Source organism: Thermobia domestica, chromosome 1, assembly GCF_964235325.1.
Source record: "Thermobia domestica chromosome 1, izTheDome1.hap1.1, whole genome shotgun sequence".
Lineage (NCBI taxonomy): Eukaryota > Metazoa > Arthropoda > Insecta > Zygentoma > Lepismatidae > Thermobia > Thermobia domestica.
Window position 1 is genome coordinate 367,553,167 of NC_137454.1, and position 24,540 is coordinate 367,577,706.

Below are 24,540 nucleotides of genomic sequence, written 5' to 3' on the forward strand. Positions count from 1 at the left end.
TCTGATGAAATTGGTTAGAAAAGAAACCTGAAGAAATCTACATCGAAAACGTTGAATATTATTATCAGTGAAATGTAGTCAAAAAAAAAAAAAAAAAAAAAAAAAGACCTACATGAAATAAATCTACTGAAGAAATGTGTGGACTTTGGCTTCGGGAAAACACACATTGTATAACATACATCCGTCATGACACTACACCAATATTCACGCTGCACTCTGGTGGATAGCTTACGAATTATGACCTGGTTCGTCTCACACAGGGAATCTATCTCTACCGGACTTACCCTACATCTATTTAGCACCAGTTTGTGTCAAATTATCACTATTTCCATAAGGCCTAATTTCCCTTAACACGAAAATGTTGTTAGTTCACTCTAGTTTCAGACAGCTCAATATCCCTTAGGAGCTCTTGGCTTTTTGGGCTATTTTTGAGACTTTCAGTCAAGCAGCTACTGCATCGTCACTATTTATCCTAGGATCATGGTTCATACCTCATTTTCTTCAGAATAGAGCTGGCTTTCAAATGGTACCACTTGCATGCTCATACCATATACCGGAAGCGGGAAAAAATGTCAAAGTGAAAATTTCGGAGGGAAAGTTTTTTTCTCGAACTTTGGCCCCCCCTGGACCCCCTCCTGTGAGATCGTAGCCATCTAAAAAAATCTGATAAATAGTACTTGGTATACTGAATGTGTGTGCCAAATTTCAAGTTTCTATCTTGAATAGTAAGGGCGGGAGAATTTTTATAAAAAAATCCCACAATGCCCCAAATCACCATAAAACACTATGATCTCAGGGGAAAAAATTCCTGAGACATCCCTAATTACCCTAGGACTATAATCCGCCAATCATTCTCTTCAGAATAGAACTGTCTTTCAGGCGGTACCATTCACATGTCTCCATCATGTATCTAAGGCGGAAAATTCCTGAAAAAAGGGATTTTTTGGGGCAAAATTTCCCTTTTTCAATTTTTGCCCCTCTGGACCCTTCCTGTTTTTACGCAGAAATCGGAAAAAAACTTCTGGTAAATACTACTCGGTGGACTGAATGTTTGTGCAAAATTTCAATCTTCTACGTGAAAAAAATAGGCCCGCCAGAAAAAAAATTCCCTACCATGCCCCACTTTTACCCTATACAGAAGTATATTTGGATAAAAATTCACTGAGACGGTTCGAATTACCTTAGAATAATAATTTGACCGTCGTTCTCTTCAGAATGGAACGGCCTTTCAGACGGTATGACTCACGTGGTCCTATCGTGTATGTGAGGCGGGAAAATGACGAAAAACGGGATTTTTGGGGTAAAAATCCCTTTTTTAACCCTTTGCCTCTCTGGTTCCCCCCCTGTTTTAACACTGACATCAAAACAAAAAATCTGGTAAACACTACTCGGTGGACTGAATGTTTGTGCAAAATTTCAATCTTCTACGTTCAAAAATAAGCCCGCCAAAAAATATATATACCGACAATGCCCCATTTTTCCCTATATAGAAGTATATTTTTCAAAAAATCCCTGAGACATCCCTAATTACCCTAGAGTAATAATTCGACCGTCATTCTCTTCAGAATGGAACGGCCTTTCAGACGGTATGACTCAAGTGGTCCTATCATGTATGTGAGGCGGGAAAATGACGACAAACGGGATTTTTGGGGTAAAAGTATCCTTTTTTTTACCCCTTTCCCCTCTGGTTTTCCCCCTGTTTTAGCACTGATATCGGAACAAAAAATCTGGTAAATAGACCCTACTACTCGGTGGACTGAATGTTTGTGCAAAATTTCAATCTTCTACGTTCAAAAATAAGCCCGCCAAAAAATAATGAACATAGGCTTAAAAAGGGAAAAAATACATTTTAAGATTATGACGTCATCACCTCCCATGTCTGGACGCAAGACGGTCTGAAACCATACGTAATGTCTTCTACAATGTCTCTGGACTTGAAAAACGAAAAAAACCCGGACGAAAAAGCTCAAATAGAAGAGAAATAACGCAATGTACCATGAAAAACGCGTATGGTACAAAATGTACCATAAGATCCCCAAAGGAATATACCTGTTGTATTTTAATCGAGAATCGAATCCGGAACCAAAAATTCTCGCTCTTACTATTTGCTGACATGGAAACAAATTAAAACACTATATAACAAATTGAATTCTGTTGGTGTCTTATTACACACATGTGATAAATACACGAATTCTTCACATACTTATCCTCGATTGTAGGATTTTTTTTACATCAAAACATCTGGAACGCGATTGTGAGGATCACAAATCTGTCACACCAGTAACTACAACAATGTCCAACTAAAAAAAAAAAGATATAAAAGACTGTGGCGTTGCTAGAGCAATAAACATCATAAAGTTTTTAAAAAATAATAAAAAGAAAAAACTTGTAAAAAATATATGGAAGAAAATAAAAATAAGTGGAGAGTGATTTATTGACAACGGCCTGGCAACATTTCAAAAGACGTCATCCGTCCAATAGAAAATAGGCTGGCTGCCGAGACATGGCCGGGAAGGAAAAAAAAATAAAAAATAAAAAAAACGAGAGAAGAGATAACAAAAACAGATAGGACAGGCTGCATTCCTTTTTTATCTCTTGTCCTGAAAAGTTATTAATTATTGGAAGATGAAGTTACGTTGCCAGGTAAATTGTATAACTCACTACAATCTTAGTTATTGTGTTCCAAAAATCTGACTCAATGTAATGGTTTTCTTTCTACGAATTCTTTTGTTTTTCTTTTTATACAAGGTATTCCGCTTTTGTTTCGCCAAAAGGTATTGTCAGGATATCAGTACAAAGAAAGGTGCGGATTTATTATACAGATCCTTATATAAATGCATTGCGTATATACTTATTTTTCAGTAAATCGACTTTTTTTTATATCTTAAACAATCATTTTTTTTGGGGGGGGACACTTACATCCCTTTATACACATTCATTTTACGGGAGCTTCAGTCTACGTACATGATAAAAACTATCAAGCAAAAGACTCTAGCCAACTTGTTCTAAATGGCAACTAAAAAGCACAAATACTATGAACAAGTCAGAGAGGAGCGCAGCATGACGCTCGAGCGATAGCAAGGGGATGATTTCGTACGTAACAGGCGCGTCGGAGAGGGTGAGTATGCAAATAAACGAGAATAGCATAAAACACAGTTTATGGCGTAAAATTACATTAAGTTTTGAATTATGGATTTGTCCCTTACTAAAGAAGTTTATAAGATCCCGATATGTTTTCATTTTTTTTTGCATACTTGTTTTTCAAAGTAATATAACATATTACTAATGTATATTTTACAATTATGTGGATCCCTTAACGCAGGCCTGTATCCAGGGGGGATCTAGGGGAAGCCGGGCCGCCCCTAAATTTTCGCTGGCCCGCCCTAAAATTTTCACGGTAGGTTTGCAAATGCACTATAATATGGTGAAGAACTTTAAATGGTTGGATCGGGCCCCCTCTACATTTTTGGGCTGGCTACCGGCCTGCCTTAACGTTCAGACATTTCTATAACTCCGTGTCATGAGTTAGCACATTGACTTCAGACACTTCACTTGTATACTGTGGTTACTTGCTACCTTATGGGCAAATCCGTGCATAACAGGTTCGATTTTTGTTAATATATTATGCATCTCACAGGTAAGAACACAGCATATTTAAGTTATTTACATATAAGACTATTAAGATATAATTACAAAGAGTGCGGCCAACAAAACATTAACTTTTAGTCCCAATTTCATTTTCCCATGAATTTGCTCGAACTTGAGAGTAAGCGATAGCGTCCGATGCATAGAACACGACTCTGAAGGAACCAGAGTGGTCAGATACACCGTTTCTGCGTTATTGCGTTCCAAAGTGTGGGATGTCACGAGATGGCGCCAGTATCGAGGCGCAGCTCCATGATCACCTCTTAACGTTTCGAGGGTATTTGTATAAAGCGTGAAGCTACCACGTTATAGTAGTCACTGATATAACTACGTATCATATTAAACTCATTGATCAAGCTCGTTGTTGCGAATCTGGAGTACGTACAGGAGGATGTTCACGCATGACCACCATTATTTGATACTTCTCTTACGGCCACAACTATGAATTTGTTGTGGCCGGTCACCAATAGTCCAACCTTTCTCTTCAGGTTGAAAATGCTTCCGATGATGAGGATGTTTCTGATTGAGTTTCATAAATTAAAGTGCCACGTCGATCTCAATCTCATTGCTGGCGCCATCACATGGCAACCCACACTTTTGGAAAGCGATATCTCAGGAACGGTGCATCTAAGCACTCTGATTCCTTCACAGTCGTGTTCTACGTATCGGAAGCTATCGATTGCAATCACGTTCGAGCAAATTCATGAGGAGATGAAATTGGGGTTAAACCTGGAAGCACTCTTTGATCTGTAAATTTCACAAAATTGTGGAACCTTACAGTAAATCTGCACCCAAAGAAATTTCCGCTTCATCATCCGCTTTGGTCTCCACAGATATTGCAGAAATGAAAAACTAATGTAAAAGTTTATCTAGGTAATTATTTATCAAATAAATTTTAAACATTACTCCGTAATCTAGATAGTATTCTTAAGGTCCTCTTTGTTCTCGATTATTTCATCGCCTAAGCGTTAAGACATACTTGAATTTAAAATGTATTCTACGACAGTGGGGAACAGTGTTTCTTCCAGACATTTTTTGGGGGGGCACTGCCCCCAGGAGTTCTGAAAGTCCCCTCCCGGAGGAGACCAAAATAATACGTCTATAATATAATAATAAATAGAATAGTACCAGCAGTGCCTCCCGGAATACTAAGTGTGCACCCCCGGAACACTTTTTCTGAAGAAAGAAAGAAAAAAAACGACTGTGGGGAATATATCAACAACACACTATTTCACTAAGTTGTATTTTCTGGATGAGAATTCTAGTATTATTATTGGGTTTTGCTGACAGTGTGAAAATATTTCAAGGGTATATTCGTAAATAGAAATATTACATGCACTTAGATTTCGTAACGTATAAGAAAAGATTCTGGTGCTGGTATAGTTTTGGCGCACCACATTATGGAAGATTTACAGATAAGTTTGAATATTGCGCATGAAAAGACATGTTTATAAGAAACAAATTTCTGCAGGCGGCAATATTAAACACAGAGAGTACAGTTGTATTTTAGGCTTACAAGTGTAGTGTTACTAGTGTAAACTTATTACAAGTGCTTTACAAAAAATAAAATAAGTGAGTGTATATGAAAGTTGACTCTAAGATGCTATTTTCAACGGGCGGTATATATATGCACAGTGTACAGAACCTGTCTTATATCTTTACAAGTGGGGCATCACGTGTGAAACCATGACAAGTGCTATTGAAACTCGTATCATTGCCAAAATCCACTTGTTTTCACTACACTAGGTTATGCGAATACCCATACCCACTATCACTGACGCGCCTGCTCCCTTCGGGCACACTCACGAGCTTCGCTCTGCTCTGACTCGGTTAGTTTTCGTGCCTTTTAGAGGCCACCTAGCACTGTATTGGTTTGTTTTTGCTCTATAATTTTTACGCCATACATCCGGCAGTCTTATTTATATGCAAATAGTGAAAGAATTATAAATTTTCAACAAGTACTTGTGGTGGCCCCCTTTAATTTTACCTATGCCAAGTGAGACATTTTTATGTCGCCCAGTGGAAACCTTGTAGGAGAGAATTAGAAAGAAGTTGGTGAAGGAATTAGAATTCTTCAACAATTCTTTCAAGTGGTGCGCCAAAAATAATCCACTCCGAAAATTCTGCCGGATTTGCAATATCTCTAAAGTAGGGATGGGGAACCTTTTTTCTTTCTTTTTCTTTTCTTTCTTTTCTTTTCTTTTCTTTTCTTTTTTTTTTTTTTTTTGCTTCAAAGGCTATATTGACAATGCCTATTTCCCAAGATGGCCACATATGATCGATACAATAGATCTTATTTTTGTAAATATTTTACAGTTATTAGTTACATCAATAATGTACATAAAATGTTGTTTGGTATAAGGAACTTGAAAATTATATTTCTTATATAATTTAGAATTTTTCACAACATGCTGAGAAGGTCGCACATTATCGCTTTGAAGGCCGCATGTGACCTTATGGTCGCAGGTTCCCCACTCTTGCTCTAATGATTTATCATACCAGCTCGAAAAAATGCTGATTTCTCTTGTGAGCAATTCATTTCCTAAATACTTAGAAGCTAGCCAAATAACGATATGTAGAAATATTCTATACGTTGTCCCATATAGGACACCAAATTTAAAAATTAATTAGAAAAAAAAGGGCAAAGCTTCATGGAAATGGTTGTATTTCACATACATGTTATTAGTAACATCCCATTTATAAATGAAATAGGCTATAATATCAAGCATATATTGATCCCTACTAATTCTACATACATTTGCCCACTCCACAAAATTATTTCTGACCTTCAGTTCCAAAATAGTGTGTGATTTACCTGCGATTTCACGAACTCTCATAAGAAGAAATGACAGGATGTTCCTGGCCACTAAGGAAAACGAGATCACAATAAAAAGCATGTTTGTCATTAGTAAACTGTTTCAAGATTGACAACCAAAACAGACGAGTCAGAACAACTGAAAAGTTATATAATCGGAAAGACAACAACAGCAAGAACAGGTCACATAACTTCAAAACAAACAAGAAGAAGAACAGGTCTCCTAACTTCAAAACAAATAACAACAAGAACAGGTCTCCTAACTTCGAAACAAACAACAGCAAGAACAGGTCTCCTAACTTCGAAACAAACAACATGAACAAGTCTCCTAACTTCGAAACAAACAACAAGAACAGGTCTCCTAACTTCGAAACAAACAACAAGAACAGGTCTCCTAACTTCGAAACAAACAACAACAAGAACAGATCTCCTAACTTCGAAACAAACAATAAGAACAGGTCTCCTAACTTCGAAACAAACAACAAGAACAGGTCTCCTAACAAACAACAACAAGAACAGGTCTCCTAACTTCGAAACAAACAACATGAACAAGTCTCCTAACTTCGAAACAAACAACAAGAACAGGTCTCCTAACTTCGAAACAAACAACAAGAACAGGTCTCCCAACTTCGAAACAAACAACAACAAGAACAGGTCTTCTGACTTCGAAACAGACAACAACAAGAACAGGTCTCCTAACTTCAAAACAAACAACAACAAGAACAGGTCTCCTAACTTTGAAACAAACATCAACAAGAACAGGTCTCCTAACTTTGAAACAAACAACAAGAACAGGTCTCCTAACTTTGAAACAAACATCAACAAGAACAGGTCTCCTAACTTTGAAACAAACAACAAGAACAGGTCTCCTAACTTCGAAACAAACAACAACAAGAACAGGTCTTCTGACTTCGAAACAGACAACAACAAGAACAGGTCTCCTAACTTCGGAACAAACAACAACAAGAACAGGTCTCCTAACTTCGAAACAAACAACAACAAAAATGCAGTCAATTCAACTTATGTTAGTCTTCCAGTAATGTATCATATTGTAAAACATCGTGTATTTCCTTATTGTAAAATAGATATACTCTCTTTCTCATTACGTATAATGTAGCTATTCTTCCCTTAAATGATAACACCTTTCATAATACATTTATATAGAAAATCCACTGAAGCTTGACCTAATATTTCTACGTTTAAACACATTATTTACGTAATTAAATAGACAAAAAGTGGCTAGAACATACTATTAAGCCAATTATGGTCCAATACCTCATTGGTCTAGAACACTTATTTTAGTATTGGTTGAATATTTTGCGACCTTGTATGGCAGTATCCGGTCAATATGTTTCACTCTTTGCCTAGTTTTTGCGACCTTGTATGGCAGTATCCGGTCAATATGTTTCACTCTTTGCCTAGTTTTTCTTCCCCTTCCAGTGAGAGTCCCAAACGGTGGAAACAGCGTTTTGAGAAACTGGTGACGTGGGCCTACGATTCAGATCTGCTGGAGGCTAGATAAAGAAGTGGGAAATGGCCTCATATTGGATACTTACGAACTGCGCAAGATTTAATCCCCACTCATAGTTTCGCGTCTCACGTTAATGGTTTGACTCATTCTTTGTGGCCTTGTTGTTGCATAAGGAAGGGACATCGTCTAGCGGTTAGAGCATTGAACTCACATCCGCGTAGTCCCGGATTCGATTACTGTCTGGTGCTTCCCAATTTTTGGCGTCCACCAAGCGTTGTGAGGCAAACTGGGGAGTCACGTGAACAAAAGACATGACGAGCACTACAGGTTCAGAAACTCCTGATACGACTGTTGGAGACAGAGTAACGCAGTGCAATGACCACGTGTTATTCGCTAGGCTAGACGTAGTTCAGCTGGTTGATAACAGATGGCGTTGGAGCTGCTTCAAGCCCACAAGGCCTGTTACTCCGAGTGGTTAGTTGCATAAGGATGTAAGAACCCCAAAACTCAACACTTTCTAGAAAGATTGGGATCCGATCCACTGACTACACACTTTACCGTAATATGAACCCTCGGTAATCAATTACGCCAGACAGGTTAGGTTTTGCTTAATAATAGTTTAGAATGAATAAAGATACTCATATGGGATCGATTTTGTCTAAACTCTAAAATTTCTGACGGTCTACATACGGCCCGCGGGATACAGTTTGCTCATCAGCTACTGTATAGTTTATTTCACTTCACAGCGGAAGTAACATTTTGTGGTCTCCCCCATAGTAGCCAAGACAATTAAAGTTGATGTTTTACAATGTACAGTACAAGAGATCTTTTATTTGAAAAAAAGAAAAAGAGAAATTGTAGATTGAACCCACACTGAACCTATACTACTGTAATTCAGAGTCTGTGGTAAGCTTGTGAAACCGTATGTGTTATTCTTTCTATGAAGATATTTTCTTTTCTCCCTTTGTATATGTGTATGTGTGGCTATCTCGTAGGTAATATGTATGTGTTTGTGTGAGTGTGTATGTGCAAACATAGTGTGAACATAAATTACTGGTGCGGCTATTTGTCACTTTGAATTATTAGCTGCAGCTACTACCGACCTAAAGTTGGGTAACTGGACGTGAAAAAAGTAGTGTTTCTGCAATGGAGAAAGAGTAGTCCCCATTAAATCATACACTACGCGAAAAAAAAAAAATATATGTATCACAGCTGAGAATACACAGCGGAAGAAGTTCTCTACAACACATATAAGCCTTAGATATGGTTTGTTACGAACGGACAAGAGCTGTAACATGAAGAAATACATATTTAAAGGGCCCCATCACGGTGAAATTAAAATACCGCTAATTGTACAGTAATTATGTGATATCTTCAATCGAAAAATGAAACAAGAGCTCGCTAGACAATATTATTTTACATGAGATACCGTTATCACGACTCACTTATCTACTTTTGATTTCCAGCCATTTAGAAAATCGCCATTTATTTTAGCGTTTTAAAATGGCTGCAACCGCGTGACTATTAGGTGACTCGTGATAACGGTATCTCATTCAAAATAATATTGTCTAGCGCGCTTTTGTTCCACATTTCAATTATCTTTTATCTATATGAAGATATCTCATAATTACTGTAAAATTAGAGGTATTTTATTTTCGCAGTAATTAGGCCTCTTAAGAGAACTTCTAGGCTATGTGATTGTTCCAGTGCTGTTTCGTTGCATGTATAAGAAGTCTCTAGTTCAATTTTAGTGAGATCCCGTCTCCATTAGCTTACATAGTGTTGTTAGTTATATGAATACTCAAATCCGGATTACATGAAACATCTACAGTTGAGACCAAAAGAAAAAAGAAAATAAGAGAAAAGAATTTTCTAACCCCGTGGTTGTACCTTTTATGCTAAAGGAGGTGGGTGATTAATGAGGATTCATGAAATAATTGGTGGAATGAAAATATGGGAGGGAACAACCTCGAGAAAAACCCACAGACATCATGATGTCCATCACAAACTAGCGTGGCCGAAGATCGAGCTAGATATCTTTCACACCAGAGGTGAGCTGAGTTCTTGACTTTTTGTACTTATGCAATACCAAGGTCATAAAGGACAGGACCCATTGTTAATCACGACCACAACCTGAATCTGATACAGTGGCGGCTCAATAGGTCATCGTGATCAAACCTCAAACCTCAAACTTATAAGTCGGTGGACTAATAGATTAACGTACAAACAGAACAGTGTCCCATGGCGCACACAAAGACTCAGTGACGGTTAATTCACGCATAGTGTGCCGTGCTCATGCTTCTTCCGTACCACGGTCGCGACCATTGACACATATCATTGCGAGCCGTGCCACCACTGGTTTCTATATCATTTCATTTGATTCTGGCCAACTTTGTGTCGCTTTGTGCGCTCTGAAAAAAAGCCCAAGAATGCTACCGAAAAGCCACGACTGGGCTGGTTTCTCTTCAGGGCAGCCTGTCGGGGCATGGCACGTCCTGTGTGAATTAAGAAAAAAAGAGAGAGAAAGCTCACTCCTAGTACTGGGGGGCCCTGGTTCGATCACAAGCAGAGAGAGTTTATGGTGTACAACATTGTGTCCTTGGGTTTTCTCTCGGTATTCTCCCGTTTTCTTCCACATTTTCATTCCCCAGATTCCTTCATAGTCATTCATCTCCCCTCATTATCCGTCGCCTTAAACAATATTAATTTAGATAATGAATAATCATTTGAAAAATATTATATATCTAATGAATAATTATTTGAACAATATTATTATATAGTGAATAATGATTTGAATATTATTATAAGATAATGAATAATAATTTGAATAATATTATTAGATAATGAATAATGATTTGAACCATATTATTAGATAATGAATAACGATTTGAATAATATTATTAGGTAATGAATAATGATTTGAATAATATTATTAGATAATGAATAATTATTTGAACCATATTACTAATGAATAATTATTTGAATAATATAATTAGATAATGAATAATTGTTTGAACAATAATATTAGATAATGAATACCAATATTATTAAATAATAAATAATTATTTGAACTGTTATCAGATAATGAATAATTATTCGACCAATTATTAGCATAAATAACAATCATTTAAATTTATGGTGATTACGAATATGTATCTAATGAGAAATAAGTGTTGAATAATAATATTTGAATGTTAAATAATGAATATTGAATTATGAATATTGAAAATTAATATTTGAATATGCTAATACTTCAAGAGCACTAATATGTATCAGATTATGTATTCTATTTATCTCTGAAGCGCAGGCCCGCAACTAGAGGGGGGCCTGGCCCCCCTAAACTTTTCATGGCCCCTCCAGGCCTTAATACAAAATGCTATTATTAATACTAAAATCACAATTTAGATATTTATAAGAAAAATTTTAATGACTTGGCCCCCCATCTTATTCATGCCCCACCCAAACTTGTGTGTCTGGTTGCGGGCCTGCTGAACTGTCAAGCCTAGTAACAGAGAATATTTCAATAGTATTGTACGTACAAGGATTGACATTTGTCTAAATAATTTGTAAAAGGCAAAAGGAAATGATAGTCTAAGTAATGAATAAACAAATAAATAGAATCCCAATTCCTGTTTCTTACACCACTTTACTAGTGGTATTAGAAACGAAAAAACAAAATCGAATCGAGACCTCTTTTGCAACATCCTGCAGAGTTTTATGAACCTCGAAAGGAAATATTCTTTCATCTGTTAGAATACTCTGCGAAGTTCATTTTTTTCATTATTATCTTTGGTCTTTGACTTGTCATAAATACGAGAATGTATATGTATTTCAAACAGACAGAATTTGCCATAAAAGTTCATTTTCAAAGATGGTCAAAAATAAATAAAATCTTTTCTTTAAAAAATATGAACCGATACCAAAAAAAAAATGCACCAAAAAGCACGAAATAATAGACACTAAAAATAAGACGATAATAATAATAATAATAATAATAATAATAATAATAATAATAATAATAATAATAATAATAATAATAATAATAATAATAATAATAATAATAATATAAATAATATAAAGCGTAAAAGTAGAAAACAATTTGTTACTATTATCTATAATTTTTTTTTAAGTCGTGCCAAGCCGATCAAATTAGTGCCTAATATAAAATTATATCGATTGTAATTTTAATGAAACTTGCACTATTACCTAAGTTACAAGATACCAAAATCACTACAGGAAGAATTGTCACAATATGATTTATAGATCTGAAAAATACATGGAGAAACATACATACGTAACATACATTCATGAACTTTGGTACATTTGCTTAGATGCCCACATAGTCTAAAATGTGTTAATGTTACGCATTTCCAATAATATTACATACATACACGTCAACTGGATAACTGCCTTTTTCTTTAAGTTGGTTTAGAAAGAACTTGGGATTGACCATAGTTTAGAAAAGAAATGTTTCGTTGCGATACGAAAAAGAAGGGGATACTGCACAGTAACTTTTATTTCCTTTGGCTGGTTCCAGAGAATAACCGGCTAAGTCGACTTTTTTTTTTGTTTTGAAAATTGAGATTTTACAGGTATAAGCTTCTTTTGGTGAGTTCTACATTGTGTAGAAGCGGCTAAGACGAATTCTTAAAATTGAGGAAGTTACAGGATGTGTATAACCAGTTATGTCACAATTAACCAGGTAAATGCTGTAGAATTTACCTTTAAGGTTAGTTTAAAGGGATAAGTTTTGCCGATAGATGTCACTACAGTTTTTGTATCTCTCTAGTGTATTTTTTTATCTTCCAGGAAAATTCACGATTTTTCTTACAAATTTCAACCAACAGACTTCAAATTTTTAGAGAAGGAACTTCATAACCTATCGGAGGCAGCAAACCGTGCCGATTTTTTATTTAGAATTTTCTTCATTGTTGAAATGGTTTGATTGTTGGAATAGATATCCAAACCTTTAACAATGAAAAAATTCCAAATAAAAAAATCCTTGTTACCTTTGATAGATTATGAAGTTCCTTCTTTAAAAATTTGAAGTCTCTAGGTTGAAATTTGTAAGAGAAATTGTAAATTTTCGTGAAAGGTAAAAAAATACATTAGAGAGATACAAAGGCTGTAGTGACATCTATCACCAAAACTTGTCTCCTTAAACTGCTCTTTTGTAAAATTTACTTTTCCCGACTTAACCGGTTACTCATTGGAACCAGCCATTTATACTTGAATTTAATATAATTGTGTTTAATTACAATTTTATGTTTACAGGGAATTTACATTGAACTTATTTGTTTTATTATAGACCTAAAAAAAATATTTTTTCTTCCTTTACTTTTCCCGTCTAAAATTTTCACTGATTGCATTTTAAAATGAGAATCAGGATCAAAACGAGGCGACGAACGACACTATTTTTTAACGCCATAAACATTTTGTTTTCCTCGCTTTCCTCGTAAAGTGCATATCAGAATTTACCGTCAGACATGTCATTTTGTTTGGCTTGTTACGACTTATCGATTGATATATATATATATATATATATATATATATATATATATATATAGATAGATAGATAGATAGATAGATAGATAGATAGATTACGATAATATATATGTCAAGAATCAATACTTATAAGCATTATCTTGTTAATAATACTATTCACGGATGGTCAAAATTTTATGGAATCCGAATTCCGGGTAAAATATTTTTCGGAATCGAAAATTTCACTTTCCGGATTTCGGGGAAAAATCCGGAATTTAGAACATTCCGGAATTCGGAAAAATCCGAATTTAGAAAATCCAGGAATTTTTCCGATTTTACTTTCCGAATTCCGGAAAGTAAAAATTCCGGAATTGGCTATCGTAATATACATTGCTGGTATCGTTTCATCTTAATAGGTGGCGTGGATATCGTACATCGATTTTTATGTTTACAGAAGATAGTCTCTTTCGATTTTCTCAAAAACTACGCATGAGAATTCATACTAACCCATATCACTTCGTTCAGCTCACTGAAATCTGACGATTGGTGTATATCTCCTTCTTTTCGACATCTTTTCTTTTTGTCGTTAATATTGTATAAACTCAGATTACAGTAAAGTATAACTATTTCGTAGTCAATGTCCACTTTGAATCAGGACAATCCGTCATCTGTTAAAGATGAGAGCAGCTTTCTTAGCTACCCTCAAAATTGTATTATTAATTCTAAATGGTTGTGTCTGACAGAATCTTGAGTTTTCACTCATAACTTGCAAATAGTCAATTCATGGAGATAAAGAGCCGTAGCGTCATGTCAGGTTTTCCCAGGATGGGCCTAGATGGCCCATCGACATAAGAGTATAACCTCTTTTTTGTTGTTGTTGTTTGTTAGTACATTAGTATACAATTCATTAAAATAAAGAAGAATGCGTTTCTCAAACTTAAGAGTCTTCATCCTGGCGAAATTAAAATACCGCTAATTTTACAGTAATTATGTGATATCTTCAAATAGATAAAAGATAATTGAAATATGGAACAAGAGCGCCCTAGACAATATTTTTTTGCGTGAGGTACCGTTATCACAAGTCTCCTAGTGGTTTTATGTTTTCAGCTGTTTAGAAACGCGAAAATAAATGCCGATTTTCAAAATGGCTCGAAATCGAAAGCAAATAAGTGAGTCGTGATAACGGTATCTCATGTAAAATAATATTGTCTAGGGCGCTTTTGTTCCACTTTTCGATTATCTTTTATCTATTTGAAGATATCACATAATTAATGTAAAATTAGCGGTATTTTAATTTCGCCGGGATGAAGACTCTTAAAGGTAGGGAGCATTCTCCCCTGCCCTACCCAAATTACGCCTCTTGATGAAGATACTAAAAGTTATATAGACTACTAGATTTTCATTTTTAAGCAAGCGCACACGCAGAAAGTTTTGTTATGGAGTGTCAAAGCTTTGGGGGGGGGGGGAGTCCAATACTACAAGTCACTACGTCTATGTAGCATTGAACGAGTATCATTCTGAACCCAAAATAATTGTAAAATACTTCCATCAATATTTGTAGGAGAAAAGATAGAACTAAATTGTTTTCATAAGAGAAAGAATAGAGATGAAGTGTAAGATCAAATTTTCATGCTACATCAATCATTTCCCTGTTAAACAAGTATACTTTTATTGAGAAACTATAAATGTATGTTGAGTTAAGAAGTTCTTTTTTTGGGGGGGAGTGTCCGGACCCGGTGAACCCCTCGTGAGTGCGCCCCTGTTCTTAAGCATTGTTTTGTTATTATTGTGGCTTGTTCTTATATAACTAACTTACTTTGCTGTCACAAAAATTTCAGTTTATGTGTTGATAAACATTTAATTTCAGTTTATTCGTGTGAAAGAAACTTGAAAAAAATATTAATAAGTAGACAGAATATATGATATTCACCATGTGAAAGAAACTTGTGATAGACAGAAAATGTAGTATTCACCATGTGAAAAAAAAACTTGTGACGAATAAAATATTAATAAGTAGACAGAGTTTGGGTACAAAACCTCGCGGCGACAACCGCGCGGACCAAAACCTCGCCTGGTCAAAACCTCGCCTCCCAAAACCTCGCCGGGCCGAAACCTCGCCTGGCCAAAACCTCGCCGCCCAAAACCTCGCGGGACAAAATCTCGCCTGGACAAAACCTCGCCACCCAAAACGTCGCGGGCCAAAATCTCGCAGGGCCAAAACCTCGCCTGGCCAAAACCTCGCCTCCCAAAACCTCTCCTTGCCAAAACCTCGCGCCCCAAAATATCGCCATACCCAAAAACTCGCCTGACCAAAACCTCGTTGTAATGATCTCACGACACAGAATCTCGCCTGGTCTAAATTAAGCGTGACGTAGTGTCGCCTGGGAAGAAATGTCGTCACGATAAAACTTCTTCATGACGATTTCTTCAATATAGAATGTTCTATATATTACTATATGTATATATTTAGTAATAACACATAATTACATTAAAATAATGACAAGAAAAATTCTAATGCATGCTTTGGAAATCTATATATATATAAATTAAATGACTATGTTTGTTACATTATACCTCTTGAGCCATACTACCGATCTCAATCAAATTTTCAACATAGATGAGGTTCGAGCCTAGGATGTCTTTTATAATTTCACTTTGTCGGCACAACAAAAGGGAGGGGGAGGAGGATATATATATACAGAGGTTTTGGTCCGGCGAGATTTTGTCCCGCGAGGTTTTGGGCGGCGAGGTTTTGGTCCGGCGAGATTTTGTCCCGCGAAGTTTTGGCCACTCGAGGTTTTGGGCGGCGAGGTTTTGGCCCGGCAAGATTTTGTCCCGCGAGGTTTTGGCCGGCGAGATTTTGGGCGGCGATGTTTCGGCCGCGAGGTTTTGTCCGTATCCCGTAGACAGAGAATATGGTCGGAGAATAAGTAGACGCAGAATATATATATATAGAGCTATGCTATTTTTGCAAATTATGCTTCATTTTAAATTTAATAAATAATGGAACGTAAATATTATTCTGAATACCATATTCTCTGTCTACTTATTAATATATTATTTATCACAAGTTTTTTTCACATGGTGAATACTATATTTTCTGTTTAGTTATTAATATATTAAATAAAATATAATGTGAGTTACTGTAATAATTATAAATATTATTGTATAGTCGATATTACCAACCTTTTTATTTTTGTATAATTAAAGGTGTATCTATCATTACTTATATTTGAAACATTTTCATGCATTATATGTTATAGTTAAGTTAGTAAAACGTGAAATTTTTACTGGAGTTAGTTCCAATTTTCCTTTTGTTACCAGATGATTTTTACCAGAAAGAAAAATCTAGTAAGTGTGTATAAGAAAGACAAGAAGAAAAGAAAAAGAAAGAAATATTATATTATTTGTTTTCAATCATATTTATTATTGTCCCCTGCTGTGTATATTTATATTCATCTTTTCATCTTTTCTTTCTTCCTTTTCTGATCCTTTGATTTTTCTTCTTTTGCAGGCTCAAAAATCCATCACGTGACCGGCCGACCAAGGCTCAAACCATATTATTAAGGGGCGCCATGTCTGGGTGAGCGATCGGCACGCCGCCAACGGTCAAGAATGGAAGTTGCAGCAATGAAGTGAAGTGAAGTGAAATCAGATTGGGAGAGAGAGAAAGAAAAAAGCGGGAATTTGGTGGGTGCCCTCGACTCTTTACATCGCGAGCAAAATGGAAGAAGAAAAAAGGATAACCGTAAAGAACAAGAAAGGAAATGGACATTAAGATTACGAATTGAATTTTTAAAAAAAGGACGGTCAGAAGTAAAATAAAGAAAAAAGACTGAAGTAAGTACACGGTTCAAAATATAAGTAAAAGAGAAACGTTACCAATGGTGGACCGAGTTGACTTGGCAGATTTTTCTTGCTGTATTTATAATGGGGCATGATTGCTTTTTAAATTGTGTGTAAGTGTGTATAGTGGTGTGATCGACCATTTTTCCAACAAATTACAACAAGAGAGTAAGTCGGTAGAATCAGTAAGTCATCATTTTTTTTTGTTTACGTCAAATCCTTAGCATCACAAAACACGAAATTAAAAGAACAAAAAAATTGGTGGGTCCATTTCAAATGTGTGTGTTGTTATGATATGAAAGAAAAATGAAACGAAAAGGGGCAAAAATTAACGAAAACAATATTTGTTTATATCGTCATGAGCAAGGCGTGAGAAAACGTTTAGATTTTTTTTACAAAATGTGTACAAGGGCACACATACAAAAATCGACTAAACTAATATATTTGTGATGGTAGTGAAAACATAAAGTGAAGACTGATTTTTTGTTGTTGTTTGAAGAGGATTGTAAAACAAAAAAAAAATATTAATAAGAAAAACAACAAGAAATATTAAGGCGAGGAAAACCTGTAAACGAGCGTGCCGGTCGTTCTTTCTTCCAGCGTAAAGAGAAGCCCCGTTACCTTGGTGGAACTGCATCAGTCAGTATATTGCCGATAACAAGATGGAAAGAGTGTATAATGAAAGCCGCTAGCGATTTGTGGCATGTAGTGGGCGGTACTCTAGCAAGATGATGTAGTGAATGTTGCAGGTGTTAACTTTTTTCAAAAAAAAAAATCTTCTCTCTCTCTTTTTCTCCGTACTTTTTTTTTAGTTGTTGAAAGAAAAGAAAAGAAAACGAAAGCACAACTTAAAGAGATCATTATGCATGGACAACAAAGACGAGTATTAAAGAGGAAAAAAAAAAGTAAGATACCCTCTGTACATTCTTGGCTTGTTAACACACACACATAAAAACACATGTGTATGCATCATGTACACAGATCAAAGCAACAAAAATAATAAACTGAGTATATGTGTGAAACGTTAAAAAACGAAAGAATTTTCCAAAAAAAAGTTCTAAATAATAAACAAAAAGTAAAGCATCGTCATCATCAATTTATATAGTTTTTAGTGTTGTAAATAAATATTATGCAGTTTCTCCCACACACCCATTTATACCCCTCCCTGAAATAAAAATACATAAATGATAATTTTTAAAAAATAAAGAAATACATTTTCAAAAATTCTTTGAATGGATTCTTTTCTTGTTAAAAGATTTGTAATATAAGTGCGTGTATGCATTGAGCATGTTTGAGAGAACACATTGAAATAAAATTTTAAAAAAGATACAAAATTCATTATTTATAATAGATGTAAAATTTTCCCGTCAAAAACTTTTTTTTTAAATCTTCCAAACAAATTATGTGTATTTATTTTATTTTTCCTTTTGGTTTGGGAGATAAATAAGAATTCAGCGTGTGTGTAAGTGAATTGAAAAATATGAATACTTGTATGGATGAATGCATTGATTTTAATTCTTAGACACAAAAAATGTATCGCTTTTTTTCTGTGAATTTTATATGAAACTGACTAAAAATATATATTTTTGTTTTCGTATTTGACTATAATTGATGTGAGCTTAATTGAAGCAAATTTGTATTAGTTCTGAAAAGAAACAAACAAATTTATAGTCTACCGATCGTCCTCTGCTTATATAGCATGTAACAATCGTGTAATACATAAACTAACAATGTTTTTGAAAGTTTGAAACGAGAAGTTTTAATTAGGAGTACCTGCCAAAGCAACTTATATTTAAAAGAACATATTTGAACGCTAATATGAGGCACGTTATTGAGTTTTGATATTACACATCAATAAGTTATATGTTTCCGATAATATTAATATTAAAATTGAAAAGGTATTTTTTAAATAAAAAAAATATCGCTTGCCTCTCCTTGTTTAATAGAAACACATGAATTAAGAGGCTTAATCACTGCGAAATTAAACTACCACTAATTTTATAGTAATTGCTTGATATCTTCAAGTAGATCAAAGATAGTCGAAATGTGGAACAAGAGTGCGCTGAACAATATTATTTTGCATAAGATGACGTTATCATGAGTCACGTAATAGCTTTCTGTTTACAGCCATTTAAAAACACAAAAATAAATGTCGATTTTCTAAATGGCTGGAAATTGAAAGCAGATAAGTGAATCGTGATAACGGATCTGATTTAAAATAATATTGTCTAGTAACCCCTTGTTCCACTTTTTGATTATCTTTTATCTATTTGAATATATCACATAATTACTGTAAAATTAGCGGTATGTTAATTTCGTCGTGGTGGAGTTTCTTAGCATACCAACTTGCTTCTGTATTTTTGTGAATACCAATAAAATGTTATAATTTTTTTGTAGTAAAACGAAAAACCAATACATACAAAGTTTTCACATTCCGTTCTTATTAGATCATCATATTCTATTAAATAAATAATAAACTCTGTTGAAAACAGTAAAAAAAAGTAATAATCAATCATGCCCAGAAGTTCCAATTTCGTCTGGTAAGGGTAAAAATCTTAAGAACGTTTCCTACCATTTATCGGTGCAATGTGGAAATTCTAATATTCTATAATTATACATCTGTGCTTCAATAATAGAAAATTAAACATTGATAATCACCCTTAATCGTTAAGATTTTAACGGATTGGCTGCATTAACAATCTCCGAAGAGGTAACCGCTCTAGCTACCCATTTAAGAACTCTTTTTGGTTCAAGAGTTTTCGTCCGTCTTAACGGACAGACGTACTAATGCCCATTAGCATCATACTAATAAAAATCCCTTTGATTAGATTACAAATTGTGCCTAGGTTGGGTTCAAGAGGTACACCATGAATCGTGTTACAAGAAAGTCTAGTGTAGAGACCTAACCTTTACCGTATTAATTTATATCTGTAAATACTGTATTTTCAGACATCAGTTTATAATTCAGCAGAGTGAATATTTTCTTCTCTTCAAAGCAGAATATCATATATGACGGTATCAGTGCTAGTTTACGGTACAATGTTTATCAATAGTTAAAGCAACATAATGTGGGTTCTGTGCTGAATTCAGGGAAATATTTTAAAATCTAGGAAGGGATTTCAAGAGTCAGTGTGTGCCTACGTCATTGTTAGATATGAGATGATGTAATGAATTTTGTCAGGAGCAAAGCTTGTTTGCCTCAATCCAACATTACACACTTTGACCATTTATAGTACGGTAGTGATAGGGAAACTTTTTCAAAAGTTGTCAAAGAAAAAGGAAAACAAACTAGGCGAGCCAATATAATGTATTATAAATAACAGTGACTTACTGTCAAATGTTAGGATTTCAATGTCGTGACTAAAGTAAATAAATTGATTTCTGATCACCAAGTTAACACAAAAGGCAGAAAGAAGGAGCAAAATAATCCAGAATTATTTATTTTCTGTAATTCTTCTTTCCATTCGTCAGATTAGGAATCAGGTCACAGGCCACATAAAACATTCGAGGTACTGTATCTGGTCCGCAAGTCGTAGTTTGTCCATTATTGGTTTAGGGACTATTTTTTAAGAAAATGCACTCCTGTCTTATTAAACGATACGCGATGTATTGCGTAACTATTTTTTTTGTATTGTACTAGCTTTCACATGTTTCTTATACTCAGTTAAAAAGGAGCGCATATATGTTATCGGCAAAGAATGAAATCTCGGCGATGTAAAGTGGCACGTAATATAATAACTTTTACTTTATCTTAGGGTAGAGTAGAGTAGAATAAAATTAATTTTAATATTATACGCATCAATAGATGTATTGGTGCAGATGAAAATACTGATTTTGTCTTAACCTAATCTAATCTAAGATGGTTAATTACACCTGTACTGTTCGGTAACTCTGCTCTCGTACAAACATACTAATATTAGTAGTAGTTTGTATTCTGATACCATACAGTCGTATTGTATTTGTACACTTGCAAACATTTTTTTCTGGAAATTACTGTGTAAGTAGAGGATAATCGGTACACATACAATTTAGTGGTGGTCATTCTTTTGCATTCAGTCCAAGTTCAGAAACAGGTATCATATATATACAACAAAAATTAGAACAGAAGGTTGTGATAAGGTGTAAAAAAAATATTATTGAAAAATGAAATATGAATCCTCACATCAATTTCTACTGACGAATAACCTTTTAAAAATAGGAAAAAGATTAAATTATACATATAATTTTTTAATAATTGTTTAACGCCTCGCAAAATACACGTTATCCTTTTTTGTACCTGCTAGTCCTTCCTTGTTGAATCTAATGCTATAAAATTCTGATAATTTTTTTTCTGTGTTGCCTAGATACAGTACTTGTTTTAATATAACGGTAACACTAATAGTGTGTAAATACTCATTATTTTAGTGCTTTAAGAAAAAGTTCTTAGTTGAAAAAAATGCACATTTTATGTTATACATAAAGTAAACTGTTAATATAGATAAATTTGTTTATATTGAATCTCTTTAACTGAATTTACATCAGAAGAATATTAGAAGAAAAGAAAAGTTTCAATAGAATTGATGCGTTGAGTCCTATTGTAGATTCTCCCTTTAAAAAAACTTAATTTTTTTTTATTTTCAAATTAACAGGAGAACATTTTTTAAAGAAATGTGGTACCCAGAAAAGTATTTCAGAAACAAAATACTAAATTTTAAAAGATATTTTTTATTCCGAGAAAATATTATCTCAATTTTATGTCATATGAGAGTTGGTTTAATTTCACAATGATAAACAATGTTTCACGCATAAAAACGTTAATCGCTGCTTCAAGATAGTATTTTTCCGAATTCTAGAGAACTACGAAGTTTAGGTTTTGAAATTGCTATGTACTTTACCGTATTTTTTAAAAAAAAATGTATAAAAATATTCTAAGTTATAGCTATATGATTAATATTTGTTCTAAAGCAAGAGTTTGATAAATATACAAATTGTAATATTTTCAATTGTCAATCCATGATGTGCTTTTTGTTAAATTCCTTACTTTTCGAAATCAACTTACTGGTTTCATCTTGAGATTAATACAAGTATTCTAGAACAATTGTTAATCTAATTTTTAAAAATATTATTCTAACTCTGAAGATAAAACAGTATGTCGGTTAGAAGCACAGGGAATAAGGCTAAATAATTAAAATTAGCCTATAGTGAATATTTTAGAGATGATGATTTGAAGAATAGTTTTTTTGAAAGACGTAATTAATAATAGAAATTCATATAATTATTTGTTTCACAAATCCTAAAATGTTTCATCATCTTCTCTTAGATATTTTATTTAGTTCTCGCAAAGATTACGACGTATGAACTGATAATATAAACATTCATTGAAAAGAAGATGCCAGTTAAGGGATTCAATATAGACTGTATAAATCTATTTACAATGAGATAGGCCTATATTGGAAATATTTTGGACACATTACAAGAAATTACAAGGAGTAAATGTGATATTCTATTTTTAATTCTAATTTATTTTATTTTGTGGTATCTTTTAAAGTTTATTAAACTATTAACAATATGCAAAAGAGAATTGGAAATTGTTTAATCATTATGAAATATATATTATAAAAATTGCAACGAACACAGAAATCAACTTTCAAAAGTGTTTCAAAATTTTTTTTTCGCTGTTCTGAGAGGATATGTACACAAATAATAGTAATTTCTGTTAATTATTAATTGAAATGCTATCCATGCTTTTAAAAGTTAGTTACATGTTTGTTTTTTTCTAATGCAAATCAGTAAAAATGTTTAGACAAGTTACATGACAATGTAATAAATATAGTAAGACAGTTTTCAATTAATTTTGGTCTGGTTCATTGTCACAACTTGATGATTCTAAAACGTTTCTTTTGAGTATTTGTTGATCAAACATACAAGCTCGAATCTGACTGGTATAGTCAAATATTTTGCTTTAATTAATATTAAAACAAAATTATTTGGTCCTGTTTAATCATTAGTAAATGCTTCTTTCTATGGTATTGTTGACAGAACAAACTGAACACACCTGCCATAACGTAACTTTTTGTTATTGAAGATCGTGCAATGGAGTAGAACCATTGACAAGCAAAAATCACATTATGCTAGTACAGTGTTTCTAATTCTGTTATTTTTAAGGATACATCTTAATTTATTTTTTAAAAAATGAATATCTTATACATATCAATTTAGTAAGTGAAGAGATCTTTGGTTATTCTCTGGTAGAGAAGTTGTGATTAATTAATCTGTTATCTAAAGTCTTTTCATGATTTTTGGTGGTTTTTTTTTTTTAATTTTCATAATTAAGTATGCTGATTTGTTCGAATATTATAAGTTCAAACTATATTATGATAAAACCTTTACCGTATTATTCAAAGAATTTTGCGCAATTCATTACTTTTTTGTACGTATCTTCTTCTGGACAATATTGTTATAACCATAATTGTTATTAATAACATATTCGTGCTTTACATTTTTGATTTAACACGAATAACAGTAATAATAATAATAATTCGTGTATAATACAGAATAATACAATTTAATGGAACACAGATAATAAAATATTGCTGATATAATTTTGTCAAGCAAGTAACAATGAAGTTTGTATTGTATTAAATTATGGTATTCTGTACTACATATACAAGTTTGTTTATTATTATCAGAAAACCGAAAGATCAAAGTACGAATTTAGGTCAGAACGAAACAAGTGTGATTTGTTAAGCATATATAGAACAATCTAAGTGGAAAAATGCTACTCTTCTCAAAACTGAGGCAGTTAATTTATATGTACTCTGTACTATGATGTTCAGAATTATAAAATAATATACTATAAGTTATATATTTTTTTCTAATTGATCCTGAACTATGTATTGAATTTGAGTACTATCTTCTGGAAGATGTATATATGTATTTCGTATGTACCGGTATCCTTTTGTCTAACTTATACCTAAGTATTAGTATACTGTTATTTATTTCACATATCACCAATGCAGGCTATTCATATAAAATGGTGGTGTTTCATAACGGAATAAAGATAATTATTTTCTACAGTACACAGATGTGGTTTGTGCCATTATGAAGAACAGATGGTAGCAGTTTTGGAATGCGTTAAACATAATATTTTAATGCCACTTAGCGCACATACCAAAATATAATAGAATTTGTATTATACGCGACTAGGGACGCTGTATGCTTTCAGTGCGTGTGTTACCGGCGCACATCTACATTATGATAGAATTCCTGCTATAAGTTATCCATAGTACATCTTATCTGC

General features: G+C 33.8%; 1 protein-coding gene across 1 annotated transcript in view; it reads left to right on the forward strand.

Annotated features, from left to right (window-relative positions):
* Window positions 1-24,340, forward strand: part of Toll-6 (Toll-like receptor 6) — a 299,093-nt gene extending 274,753 nt beyond the window's left edge. Inside the window, exon 2 of the mRNA XM_081730775.1 lies at window positions 16,930-24,340. The gene's annotated coding sequence lies outside the window, so the exon portion shown is untranslated. The remainder of the gene's footprint in view (window positions 1-16,929) is intronic.
* Window positions 24,341-24,540: the final 200 nt, after the last annotated feature.